Here is a 13,899-nt window from a genome sequence, read left to right as displayed (position 1 = left end):
CGTGAAAATGGCCATACTGCCCAAGGTTATTTATAGATTCAATGCCATCCCCATCAAGCTACCAATGAGTTTCTTCACAGAATTGGAAAAAACTGCTTTAAAGTTCATATGGAACCAAAAAAGAGCCCGCATCTCCAAGACAATCCTAAGTCAAAAGAACAAAGCTGGAGGCATCACGCTACCTGACTTCAAACTATACTACAAGGCTACAGTAACCAAAACAGCATGGTACTGGTACCAAAACAGAGATATAGACCAATGGAACAGAACAGAGTCCTCAGAAATAATACCACACATCTACAGCCATCTGATCTTTGACAAACCTGACAAAAACAAGAAATGGGGAAAGGATTCCCTATTTAATAAGTGGTACTAGGAAAATTGGCTAGCCATAAGTAGAAAGCTGAAACTGGATCCTTTCCTTACTCCTTATACGAAAATTAATTCAAGATGGATTAGAGACTTAAATGTTAGACCTAATACCATAAAAACCCTAGAGGAAAACCTAGGTAGTACCATTCAGGACATAGGCATGGGCAAAGACTTCATGTCTAAAACACCAAAAGTAACGGCAGCAAAAGGCAAAATTGACAAATGGGATCTCATTAAACTAAAGAGCTTCTGCACAGCAAAAGAAACTACCATCAGAGTGAACAGGCAACCTACAGAATGGGAGAAAAGTTTTGCAATCTACTCATCTGACAAAGGGCTAATATCCAGAACCTACAAAGAACTCAAACAAATTTACAAGAAAAAAACAAACAACCCCATCAAAAAGCGGGCAAAGGATATGAACAGACATTTCTCAAAAGAAGACATTCATACAGCCAACAGACACATGAAAAAATGCTCATCATCACTGGCCATCAGAGAAATGCAAATCAAAACCACATTGAGATACCATCTCACACCAGTTAGAATGGCGATCATTAAAAAGTCAGGAAACAACAGGTGCTGGAGAGGATGTGGAGAAATAGGAATACTTTTACACTGTTGGTGGGATTGTAAACTAGTTCAACCATTATGGAAAACAGTATGGCGATTCCTCAAGGATCTAGAACTAGACGTACCATATGACCCAGCCATCCCATTACTGGGTATATACCCAAAGGATTATAAATCATGCTGCTATAAAGACACATGCACACGTATGTTTATTGCGGCACTATTCACAATAGCAAAGACTTGGAATCAACCCAAATGTCCATCAGTGACGGACTGGATTAAGAAAATGTGGCACATATATACCATGGAATACTATGCAGCCATCAAAAAGGATGAGTTTGTGTCCTTTGTAGGGACATGGATGCAGCTGGAAGCCATCATTCTTAGCAAACTATCACAAGAACAGAAAACCAAATACCGCATGTTCTCACTCATAGGTGGGAACTGAACAATGAGATCACCTGGACTCGGGAAGGGGAACATCACACACCGGGGCCTATCATGGGGAGGGGGGAGGGGGGAGGGATTGCATTGGGAGTTATACCTGATGTAAATGACGAGTTGATGGGTGCTGACGAGTTGATGGGTGCAGCACACCAACATGGCACAAGTATACATATGTAACAAACCTGCACGTTATGCACATGTACCCTAGAACTTATAGTATAATAATAATAAAAAATTAAAAAAAATACAAAGGATAAAAAGGCCTTTAAAAACTTATTCCTGATTGAGGAAGTTTTCTTGATCATTTTTATTCCTGTTTTCTTAATGTGCTTTTTATTTTATTTCATTGTTGGTAGCGAGATCATGTACTGTGACAGTTTTATAGTAGCTATCTTAGTTGCATAGGTTTTTGGAGAACATATGATGGAATTTTAGGATGTTGTCCTCAAAGACTTACTACATTCAGATTAGCTATTTAAAAATATTTTGTATTTGTGGCTGTGGTGCCAGATAACAAGGTCTAATTTAATATATATCATTTGTGAGTTGAGTAGTTTGGAAGAGACAATGTAGGGAAGATACTTCTCTAGAAGAGGGAAGTTGATTCAGGTGTCAAGCTGCCAGTTACTGGCTATTAACTTTGGGCTAGCCCCTCAAGTAACAATTCGATTTCCTTATTTGAAGACTATGGGGTTACTGGGAAGGTTTTCAATAGCACTAGGATTTTGTCATTTTGTAATTAGTTTTTCTATGTGCTCTTTTCATACCCAACCATAGTTTTTACAGATAATTAAATTATCACATTGATTCTATCACATTAATTCTTTTATTCTTAATTAAAGAACACATAAAAACCCTTGTGGAATTACTGGTAAAAATAACCTTGAATTTCTTTATTTCCCCAACAGATACAATATAGAAATGCACTTATATTCTCTTTAATTTAGAAATTCATTTTAAAATAAAAGATTAATTATCCCATAATAATGCAGTTTTTTTTTTTTTTTTTTTTTTTTTTTTTTTTTTTTTTTTTTTAGGTTTTCTCTTTTTGAGTGTTTGGTTGTTTGGGGCTTAGTTGTTTTTTTGGTGGGATGGGTGAGAGGTTTCTAAAATAGTGCTTTTAAACATTTGCCACAGCCTCCATGGGTAGTTTGTTTTAAAAAATACTTTTTCCCCCCCTAACTTAGTCTTAAGTAGAATTTTTCTTTTAAAATTGAACAGTGGAGCCAATTATTTTATTTGTCCATCTTCTCCCTACCTGGGGTATTGTTTCTTTAACTGGTGTTAACTTCCCCTATGTGTCCATGAATGTATTCTGGGAGTTCTCACATTTTCTGTGAGATTTAAAATTTGGGGTTTTACTGTCAACAGTAATCTTGAAAAGGTAATATAATCATTTTCTGGGCCATCTGAATCATCTGCCATGTAACTAGATACTACCACATAGTCAAATTAGTGTTGGTGTTTATTTATTGTGTTCATGGTATGTGAAGGCCAACTACTTCATATTATCTGAAGTGTATGAAGCTTTCACTGGGATTCAAATAACAAACAGTGCTAGGAGCATCCCTGCTTGCCACACCCAAAAGAACCTGCATTATACAGATAACATTCAAGTTGTAGGCAGATGAATTTTACAGGTTCCATTTTTTAATAGAGCAACTTGTAACAAACAGTTCATTAGAAGTAAGTATATCAGTAAGTACAAAAATAATTTTCTATACCTGCTTCTAGTGATAATTGAATAAGGCACACATATAATGCAGATTTCAATATGGTTGTGATACCAACCATATCTTGAAGTGACTTCCTTAAATTAGTGTTCAAGGACTGCTTGTTAGTGGTTTTGTTTGGTACGAGGTCTGATTATCCTTAACTGGTTAAGGAAGCCATGAGGTTATCAGTACTGTTTTGTACAGTGCATTTAGGTGATTAGGTATTCTTTTCATTAGAATGATTGAGGTGAAAACAAAAACAGAAAGAGATTAAATGTATTACCAGACTCAAAGCTTTGTTGGTGGTGTCATTTCAGCAGAAAACCATTGTTCATTATGCCATATTTTTCACTGTTAATTTGAATTTAAGTGGTTATGTAGTTATTTTTGTATTTAATTTATAAATTTGTTTTGGCTTTGTATTTTTATCACAGTAATAAATGCTAAGTTATGTTTTGTATGTATTAAAATAACATATTAAAAGTGGTTTAAGTTGGCATTAGGGGTGTAAGAACACATTTTTTCCCTTAAAAGTTGTTTAGTACTTCGTTTGAGAAACCTCAGTCTATGATACTGAACATTATTGTATCATAATCATGATGGCTAACTTTCAACTAGATGTTTTCTATTTCATTTTCTATGGGTTGCTTAAAATTGTGACTTTATCCTTTTCTATCATTAAAAAAATTAATTTCTCTAATACATAGCTACCTAAAATCATGACATAATCCACTGATCTGTGTGTGGGTAGTTGGATATTCAAACTATTGTTATCTGGCCTGGTTTTTAGTTTCTGTGATTTTTGACTGTCTTTTCTATTTTAATATTACTATTTTGGGTATTCATTTTTCATTCATTCATACATTGAACAAATGTTTTTAAAATTCCACTATGTACAAGGGACTGACTTTTCTAGGCACTGGAGATTATTGGGTGAGAATTTTTTTTTTTTTTTTTTGAGATGGAGTTTTGCTCTTGTTGCCCAGGCTGGAGTGCAGTGGTGAGATCTTGGCTCACTGCAACCTCTGCCTCCCAGGTTCAAGCAATTCTCCTGCCTCAGCTTCCCAAGTAGCTGGGATTACAGGCATGCACTACCACGCCTGGCTAAATTTTTTTTTTTTTTTTAGTAGAGATGGGGTTTCTCCATGTTGGTCAGGCTGGTCTCGAACTCCTGACCTCAGGTGATCCACCCACCTCGGCTTCCCGAAGTGGTGGAATTACAAGCGTGAGCCACTGCGCTCGGCCGATAATCTTTATATTTGGGTGGGTCTATTGTCTGTCTTCACTGTCACATTTTCTAATTGTTTAAATGAAAAATTTCATGTTTATATTACATAGTACATATCTATTTCAACTAAACTAAATCTGTCTTGCTGACATATCTAGACATCTTAGTACTTGGTGTTATCACATCATAATTGCTGTAGACATAAATGTCTCTTTAGTCCAAAATGATGGGTCTTTGAAGCTTGTTCATTCAAACGATATTACTGAAAGACTGGTAAATTCAAGAGGTTGTAGTAGGCACTATTGGACTACTAATGAAATGAATGAGATAGGCTGTGTTCTTAGCAGAGGAGCTTAGAAATTTTAATCTAGTCACTGAATCCTTGAAACTAATTTGGGCTTTGCTGTATGTTGACATTGTTTTATCTATACCCAGAATTGCAGACTCATTGATTACAGAGGGGCTTTTGCATTTAATAAACATTCGTTCAGTAAGCATTTACTAAGCACATACATTTGTTCCTGATTGATTTTTATCTTCTTTAATTTGTCTCTTAGCCATTATGATGTCCCAGATATCTTGCCTTGGAGTGTTCTGAATAATAGGGTGGAATCTGTAGGACAAGGTTCACAAACAGCTATTTCTAAACAATGCTTCTTAGAGGTAACAATTTGAAGAATATTGTTGTAGGATAATTATAATTATAGGTAAACTTCCTAAATCTGGAAACCTTGGAACCTGGCATATTCTAGAACCATAAAAATAGTGCTGCTTTAGAGCAGAAGCAGAATTAGATAGAGGGAGATGTCCAGAAGTGATGCAAGACCAGTGACAGCCTTGGCCAACCCTGTGGGATCTGTGCAGTCAGAATGACTCTTTTGCCAACTAGTTGTCCTTAGTTGGACTGAAATGACCAGGCCTTTGTAATCTCACACTGATCAATCAATGGATGGGAGATGCCAAGCATGACCTCGGTCTAGGAAGTTCACTGCAGATAAAACAGACTCTAAAGGGTCTGATAGCTGAAGTGCTGATATCTGTCAGCCAACAGAATTCTTAGTAACCAAGGCAACATGCTGGGTGATCTTCACAAATGGTTGACCTGGGCTGCATGCATCATAGTATTCACCCTAGGCAGTAAACTGTGACCATTACCTTGATGACAGGATTGCTTATTCAGTGTTCTTTTTCATTTTCTACCTCTGGATCATGAGTAGCCTAATTTAGGATGCTAATATGTGGTGGATTAGGTATGAGTAAGGGGAACACCATTTTCCCCTTACTACTTTCTACTTAGGTGTTAATATTAGGTAACTCTAATAATAAGGTGACTATAACCCTTGGTTTATCCAGGTTAGTCCTGTTTGCCTGGAAATACCCAGTTTAAGTCTGTCGAAAATCAGTTAGCTTAGGAGAAATACCTAATGTAAATGATGAGTTAATGGGTACAGCACAGCCACATGGCACATGTATACATATGTAACAAACCTGCATGTTGTGCACATGTACCCTAGAACTTAAAGTATTAAAAAAAACCCCAAAAAACCACAAAAAAACCTATCTTCTCGACTAGTACAGAGACTAGTTTAAAAAAAAAATCAGATAGCATTTAACATCTGTTAATTATTTTTAGTAACTCCTCATAGTATCAGAAGTATCCCAGTTTGTATCCCAATACAAGATAAATTGTATTGTCATTCTACTTAGTAATTTTAAAAATGTGTGTGCATATTTATTCTTTAAGCATTTTTCTGGCCTATCTAATGAATGTTCTGTTTTTCATTTTTTAAGAGGCAGAAATGGTCTTCTGGATTAGCTTTGTATTTTTGCTTTAGTTGACCCTAAAACAAATGCGTTTTATCTTTATCAAATGTTTCATCAGCAAGCTTTAAAATATTGTGAAATCACAACATATTCTATCAAGTATACTATGACTGAAATGACTGGATGTATTATTTATTTCTGTCTCCCACTGTTACAATTGTGTCTATAATGACTTTTATTTCCCTGGTTTATTTTGTAGCTTAGTCACAAATATTTATGTTCTTATTTATCTTTCTGCTCAGAGACTTTGAGACCTGAGCTGTTTCCCTGATGGAGTCGATTGTTTTCCAGAAGGCTATTCTGACCTATTCAAATCTAGGTCCCGAGGAAACACAACTTCCTGAGAAATAGACAGTTTTAAATCTGCTTTTACAGAAATCTTTATGGAAAGAAGAAAATTTAATTTTATCCTGGATAGATCTAATAACTTGCAGATCTACTTTGTTCACAGATAAACTCTAAAACTAATTAAAGCTTCTGAAAAATGTCTAGGGACAGAAGAAACTGAGATTCTTAGTGATTCCCTTAGCCTACTAGGACGTAACAGGCTTTCACCTTAAGTCATGCTTTTTCTTTTTCTTTTCTTTTCTTTTTTTTTTTCTATCATTCTGTCTCCCAGGCTGGAATGCAGTGGTGTGATCTCGGCTCACTGCGCCTCTGCCTCCCGGGTTCAAGTGATTCTCTTGCCTCAGCCTCCCAAGTAGCTGGGTTTACAGGCATGCATGACCACACCTGGTTAAGTTTTTGTGTTTTTAGTAGAGATGGGGTTTTGCCATGTTGGCCAGGCTGGTTTCGAACTCCTGGCCTCAAGTGATCTGCCCACCTCAGCCTCTCAAAGTGCTGGGATTACAGACCTGAGCCACCACACCGGCTTCTTTTTCTTAATTGTTTCTCTGCCCTCTTTTCACTATTTTTCTGGTCTGTAGTTGTGGCTGAATGTTAGATAGGGAACAGGGTTCACTGGTGGACTCAGTTTTACCCATTTCTAATTGCTTAGCAATAGGAATCACCTGCTGATTTTAATATGAAGTTTAGTATTACGTAATGAACAATATCTTTAACAGATGGTGCACTGCCAGTGATGTAGAACTTCTTAATCATGCTCCCTTTACAAAAGAAGAACACTATTAGAAAGCGATGGTATGATTTTATGCTTGATCTTCAACAAATGAGAAATTGATAAGTCAAATATACAGTCAGCCATCTGGCATTCCATACATGTTTTCATTGACTTGGGAGATCATGGAGTTATACAAAGCAGGAGTAGCACAATGTAAGAAAATGGCATGTTATAGAAATATTTATTTCTTTTATTTTAGTTATCTATACTATTGATAGCAACAAATTTATCAGAAATTTTCATTTTATTCTGCTATCTGAGGTTTAGAAAGAAGTAATTCGATAGTATTTACTTTTTTTTGCCCAATCAAAGCTGCTGGGCATTGAGGAACTGTTTCAGAGTAGGCATAGTTTTTTCCTTCACATAAGTCAAAGCCACTAACCACCGAATTAAACATTTGCCGAGTTTGGTTTGCAGCACCTTGATTGATATAGATTCCTTCTTGCAACTTCCTTTGAGCCTCCGAGACTTACTGTGTCATTGTAGACCCCAACTGCCTTTAAAAGATAGGAATTTCAACATCCTGCATTTTAGTCATCATTTGGATGAATGACTTAAATTATCATATATTTCAGGAATATTCATTTTTTTTCTGCTACCTGAGCTAAACTGTGTGGTCTGTGTGAAATTATTATCTTATGACATATACACTATTTAATAGTATTGAATTTGAGAAAGTCGGTTCCAAATATCAAATAGTTGAGTAGAAAGTAGAAAAAGACAATCCAGTTGCTGAGAATGGGGAAGGAAAAAAATGTGATTTCTAAATCCAAGGAAACTAGCTCCCCTTATCTCATGTATCCTTTCAAACTAAACATATGTTAAATCCTGTCAGTGTGCCAGGTAAGTTAGTGCAAAGCACTGACACTCCTCCTCCTTGTCCTTTATGGACCTCAGGCTCATCCTCTTTGTTCCCAGCCTGGCTTACTGTCACTCTCTCCAGCATTCCTGTCAGTGTCCACATGGATGGTCTTTTCAATATTCTGGCTTCTCAGCTTCTTATCCTTTTCTTCTCTGGTGATCTTATCCTCCATCCTACATCAGCTTTTCATTCTTACAGCCATACTCTTGTCATTAGCAATAACAGCGGTCTCTCCATAATCTCAGTTTGAAGCACCCTCAACTCTGATTAGCACTTTGAATCTCTCTCTAGCTGACTGCTTCTAGTACTTCCATTCCAACAATCTTTTGACCCTATTGATTCTTAAAAGCCATGGATTTTACCACCTTGTTGCTGTCTCTCATTTCCCTGATTACCTTTCTTTCTTTCACACCCAGTTTAAATTCCATGTCAATATTTCCTTGGCAAAATCTACTTCTAGTTAAATCCGTCTCTCTGTGTGAATCCTGAGCTGAATGTCACTGGAGCAGTGGCTAACGTCTGCAATCCCAGCACTTTGGGAGGCTGAGGTGGGTGGATCACCAGAGGTCAGGAGTTCGAGACAAGCCTGGCCAACATAGTGAAACCCCATCTCTACTAAAAATACAAAAATCAACCGGGCGTGGTGGTAGGTGCCTGTGATCCCAGCTACTTGAGAGGCTGAGGCAGGAGAATCGCTTGAACCCAGGAGGTGGAGGCTGCAGTAAGTAGAGATGGTGCCACTGCACTCCAGCTGGGTGGCAGAGCGAGACTGTCTCAAAACAAACAAAAAAAACCAAAAATCCCAAAACTCTTGACCCCATATTCCCCTCTAGTGACTGTTCCCTTTCTCTTCTCTCTCCTTCTCTCTCTCTCTCTTTTTTTTTTAAGACAGAATTTCACTTTGTTGCTCAGGGTAGAGTGCAGTGGTGCCATCTTGGCTCACTGCAGCCTTGAACTCCTGTGCTCAAGTGATCCTCCCACCATAGCCTCCTGAGTAGCTGGGACTACAGGCACTTGCCACCACACCCGGCTAATTTTTTTATTGTATTTTTTTGTAGAGATGGCGTTTTGCTATGGGGTCTCAAACTCCTGGGCTCAAGTGATCCTCCGAAAGTGGTGGGATTATAGGTGTGAGCCACAGTGCCTTGCTGCTTCTCTCCTTTTTCCATGTAATTGTCATTACTCATTGTCTTCAGTTTCTCTGCTTCTATTCTCTAGTCTTACTTGAAGTTACTGCAATTAAGCTTTTTTTTTTTTTTTTTTTTTTTGCTCTTCTCTCTCTCCTACTTTGCAGAAATGGTCATGTTAAGGTCACCAATGATAAAATCCTCAGCCCTCATCTCACTTTTTAATAGCAGTATAGATACAAGTTAATCATTCTTGGAAACACTTCCTTTTGGGACAGCACATTCTCCTTGTGGTTTTCCTCCAAACTCTGGCTTGTTTTCCTTCTCAACTTGGCTAATTATGTCTCACTTGCTTGTCTTGTTAACATTGGAGTATCCAGGCTACAATCTTAGATCTCTTCTTTTCTCTCCATTTAAATTTACTAGGTAATCTCATCCCATCCCTTGTTATTAAATGCTGTCTTTATGCCGAAGACTTCCAACTTATATCCAACAGTCTAATTGATAGCTCTACCTGAATATCTGAGGGCATCTCAAAGTAAACATCTCCAAACCTGAGCTGCTGATCTCTCACCCAACATGATTCTTCACAGTTTTCCCTTTCTCAGTTACTGGGAACTCTGTCCTTCAGGTTACCCAGGCCAAAAGACTTTGAGTCATCCTTAGTATTGCTGTGACTCATAGTGCACATGCATTTCATCAGAAATCCTTTTAGCTCTATCTTTAGAATATATCCAGAGTCTCACACCATTTCTCCACCTTCTCTGCTATTATGCATTGTTATCTCTTACTGGGATTATTGCAGTATCAGATAATCAATCTTGCAGTATCCATCCTTGCTGTTGACAGGCTCTTCACCAAATACCAGTCAGAGGGATCCTGTTGAAATGCATCTCAGAGAATGGCATGACCTTGAAAACTTCCTGTTTTCTCACTCACCTGCTTTCTGACTCACGGTCTCAGTAAAAGAGGGTTTACAGTGTCCTCCAGGGCCCTGCCTGATCTCTGTCATCTCCCCATTCCATCCTTTAACTCCTTGACTTTATCTCCTACTACCCTTTCTTTTACTCTAGACCAGGCAATCTGGACTCCTCGCCCTTCCTCTGATGTGTTAAACATTTTCTTACCCAATGGTTTTTGTACTTGATGGTCACTCTGCCCAGAATATCTATTCTCTCAGATACATGCCTGGTACACATCCTCATTTATTTAAACCCTTTGCTTAACTGTCACCTCTCCGTGGGGTCTTCCCAATCTCCTTACTTAAAAATCATGGTAGTTTCCCTCCCTTCATCACCTACTCCCCTGGTTCATCATCTGACAATCTAAATATTTCCTTCATTTATTTTGTTTTTATTGCATTTCCTCTGACTAGAATGTAAGCTTCATGAGGATGTAAATGTTTTCCTTTTGTTTGCTGCTGTTAGGAAAGTGTCTGTATAAAATTAAGTACTTTAAAAACATTCATTGAATAAATATATGAATTATTTTAGTCTTTTCAGTGTTATAATTTTTCTATTACACATAAGAAATGGAGCCTTAGAGTGTTTAGTAATCCATGGAGATAACACTTAAACCCAGGTCTGTCTTGGCTCATAGCGCAGTCACTTCATGTATTTATTCATCTATCAGGATACTTACAGGGTACTACAGGAACTTTACACTGGATGAATTGCATTATAAGATAGAGGAAGTCATCAATATTGTGCATCTTATTTGTGCACTTCTCCTCAATCAGCATCTGGGAGAAAATAGAAACAGATTTTTAACAGTGTATGTTGAAGCCCTTTTGCTACCTCATAGAAACTTGTCAGAGAGACTTGTTAAACTCTTTCCTCAAACCAAACATGTTTTGGGGTAAGAGAGTTCTGAGAAACTCATTTTATTCTACTTTCTATTGGCAACGAGGCTATAATTTTTTCTGAGATGAAAAATATCTGAATCCCATGAACTAGCAAGGAATCAATAAGAATGCTGCTAGTTTGGTTAAGGTGGTTCAGGTATTCCAGGGCTGTGAATTCCGTGGGAGACAGCTGGAATTTACATTCATTTTCTACCACTGAGTTGTTGGTTCAATGGAATCATAGTTTTTCAAAGATTATCAAGCTACTCACAGTCAAATAGGGAATTGATGAGGAATAGAGGTCACAATTTCAGAAGATAGTCGCAGATCATGATGAGTATGAATCATGCTTTCAGTTTCTGCAGCTGCTTATAGCGTGGCAAACTACAGGATGTGTCTGGTCGGCATTTCCCAACACCTGCCCCATGTTTCATTCATATTCAAAGGAAATGATTGAGCTAAAACTGAATTCTGTATATGAAAAGGAACTGGTATCCTTGGATTATAGAAATGAAATATGAATACTAGGTTTCTCCCAAAACATTTGGTTACATGGCCAGACTGTGGGTATTGTCTTTGTCCACCCAGAATCCTGAAATTAGAATTTCTAATTAAATTCTGGCATTAGCTGAGAGGTGGTGAAACGTCAAGTGAAAATTGAATTGTACGCTAATAAAATTGTACCTAGTGGTTCATCTAAAGGGTTTTTAGACATCTAAATGGATCGTCTAAAGGGTTTATCAAACTTCTGTAATTTGAAGAGTCTCAAACTCCAAAATCTGCCTCGTTGTTGATGGGCACAGCTGTTTTAACTGGCAGAGATTATTTGCTGCTGGGCTTTTGGAGTGCCCTGTAGGCACAGGTGTTGGCAAAGATTTGATCAGTTTATGCACAGATTTTGGGGCTCCTCCATGCTGTGCCCTTCCTTTAGGGATTCTGTCTCTCAATTTTCAACCACTGGTAGCCCCCGACTATCTTCTGACACCTCAGATCAACCAGACTGAGTCTACTTGTTTGAATTTTAGCCGTCCCAGCTCATAGACTGGGGAGTCCTTTTGCAGGACAAGCCTTATGAATGTCATGGTCGTCCACTGGGCTTAATTTCTTTCAAAAGTCAACACTCCAGTTTATGCCTCCTTTTGGTCCTTCAATGCCTTTAAATAGTTGTTTGTTTTATTTTGTCCAGAGTTTATAATCATTAAATGTGGGAAGGATAGTGTGAAAAAGGCAACTCTGACATTGTGTTCAGAACCTCAATAAGATATTTTGTATAGTTTTTTTATTATTATTCAATTTAAAATACTACTTTCTAATTTTCATTATAGTTTCTTCTTTGAGCTGTGAATATTTAACCATATATTAAAAAAAAATTCTAGCCAGGCATATTAAGTACTTTAAAAACATTCGTTGAATAAATGTATGAATTATTGTAGTCTTTTCAGTGTTATAATTTTTCTATTACACATAAGAAACGGAGCCTTAGAGTGTTTAGTAATCCATGGAAGTAACACTTAAACCCAGGTAGCTCATGCCTGTAATCCCAGCACTGTGGGAGGCTGAGGTGGGAGGATCACCTGAGGTCAGGAGTTCGAGACCAGCCTAGTCAACATGGTGAAACCCCGTCTCTCCTAAAAATACAAAAATTAGCTGGTTGTGGTGGTGGGCGCCTGTAATCCCAGCTACTCAGGTGGCTGAGGCAGGAGAATGACTTGAACCCAGGAGGCAGAGGTTGCAGTGAGCTGAGATTGTGCCATTGCACTCCAGCCTGGGTGGGTGACAAGAGCAAAACTCCATCTCAAAAAAAAAAAAAAAAAAAAATTCTAGCATAAGAATTTTTTGTATCATCTTTTTATTGATTTCTAATTTAATTACACGATGGTCAGAGAATATATGTAATTTTAATCCTTTAAAATTGTTGAGATTGGATTTGTAGTCCAGTATAGGGTCAGTTAATGTCAGTGTTTTCTGTTTACTTGAAAAGGATTTGTTTTCTTTGCTTTTGGGTGCAGTGTCCTTTGTATGTCAGTTAGGCCATGTTTGTTGAACATGTTTAAATCATCTCTATTTTTTACACTCCCTCCTTTTTTTTCGTATGCCTTTTTTGTCAGTTTTTCAGACTAGTACATTAAAAAATCATTTCCCACTGTGTGGTGAATTTGTCCATTTGTCCTTTTAGTTGTGTTACCTTTTTCCATTTATTTGGAGCCCATTGTTAGATATTGATTTAGTATAGATTTAGAATTATTTATTTATTGTGAATTGAACCCTTTAACAGTATGCATTTTCCCTTCTATCTCTGGTATGCTTTTTTTCCTGAAAGTCTACTTTGCCTGCTATTAATATAGTGACATCAACTTTCTTTTGTTTAGGTTTTTTATTGTCTATTTTTTCCTTCTTTTTTTTTTTTTTTTAAACAACCTTTCTTTGTCTTTATAGTTTGTGTTTCCTTTCAAATAGTTGGGTTTTTCTTTCTTTTATACTAGTGTGACAGTTTTTATTTTCATTGAAACATTAGATTACTTACAATTAATATAATTATTAATTGGATTTAAATAATTCACCATACTTTTTTTTTTTTTTTTTTTAATAGAGTCAGGGTTTCACTATGCTGGGCAGGTTATTCTTGAACTCCTGGCCTCAAGCAATCCTCTTGCCTTGGCCTCCCAAAGTGCTAGGATTACAGGTGTGAGCCACTGTGGCCAGCCATACTCTTTATTTTCTGTTTCCTTTACCTGTTCTATACTTCTCCAATCCATTATTAATTTACTGAATTTTTAAATGTATTATG

The 13,899-nt window shown here is 37.2% G+C and overlaps 1 protein-coding gene across 3 annotated transcripts in view; it reads left to right on the top strand.

The window, feature by feature from the left end:
* The window catches only part of BCKDHB (branched chain keto acid dehydrogenase E1 subunit beta), a 244,674-nt gene that overhangs the window by 44,684 nt on the left and 186,091 nt on the right, over positions 1–13,899 (top strand). The window lies entirely within an intron of this gene.

The sequence above is a fragment of the Macaca fascicularis genome, chromosome 4, assembly GCF_037993035.2.
Source record: "Macaca fascicularis isolate 582-1 chromosome 4, T2T-MFA8v1.1".
In the NCBI taxonomy this organism is placed as follows: domain Eukaryota; kingdom Metazoa; phylum Chordata; class Mammalia; order Primates; family Cercopithecidae; genus Macaca; species Macaca fascicularis.
This window is presented reverse-complemented; position numbering and strand designations above follow the sequence as displayed.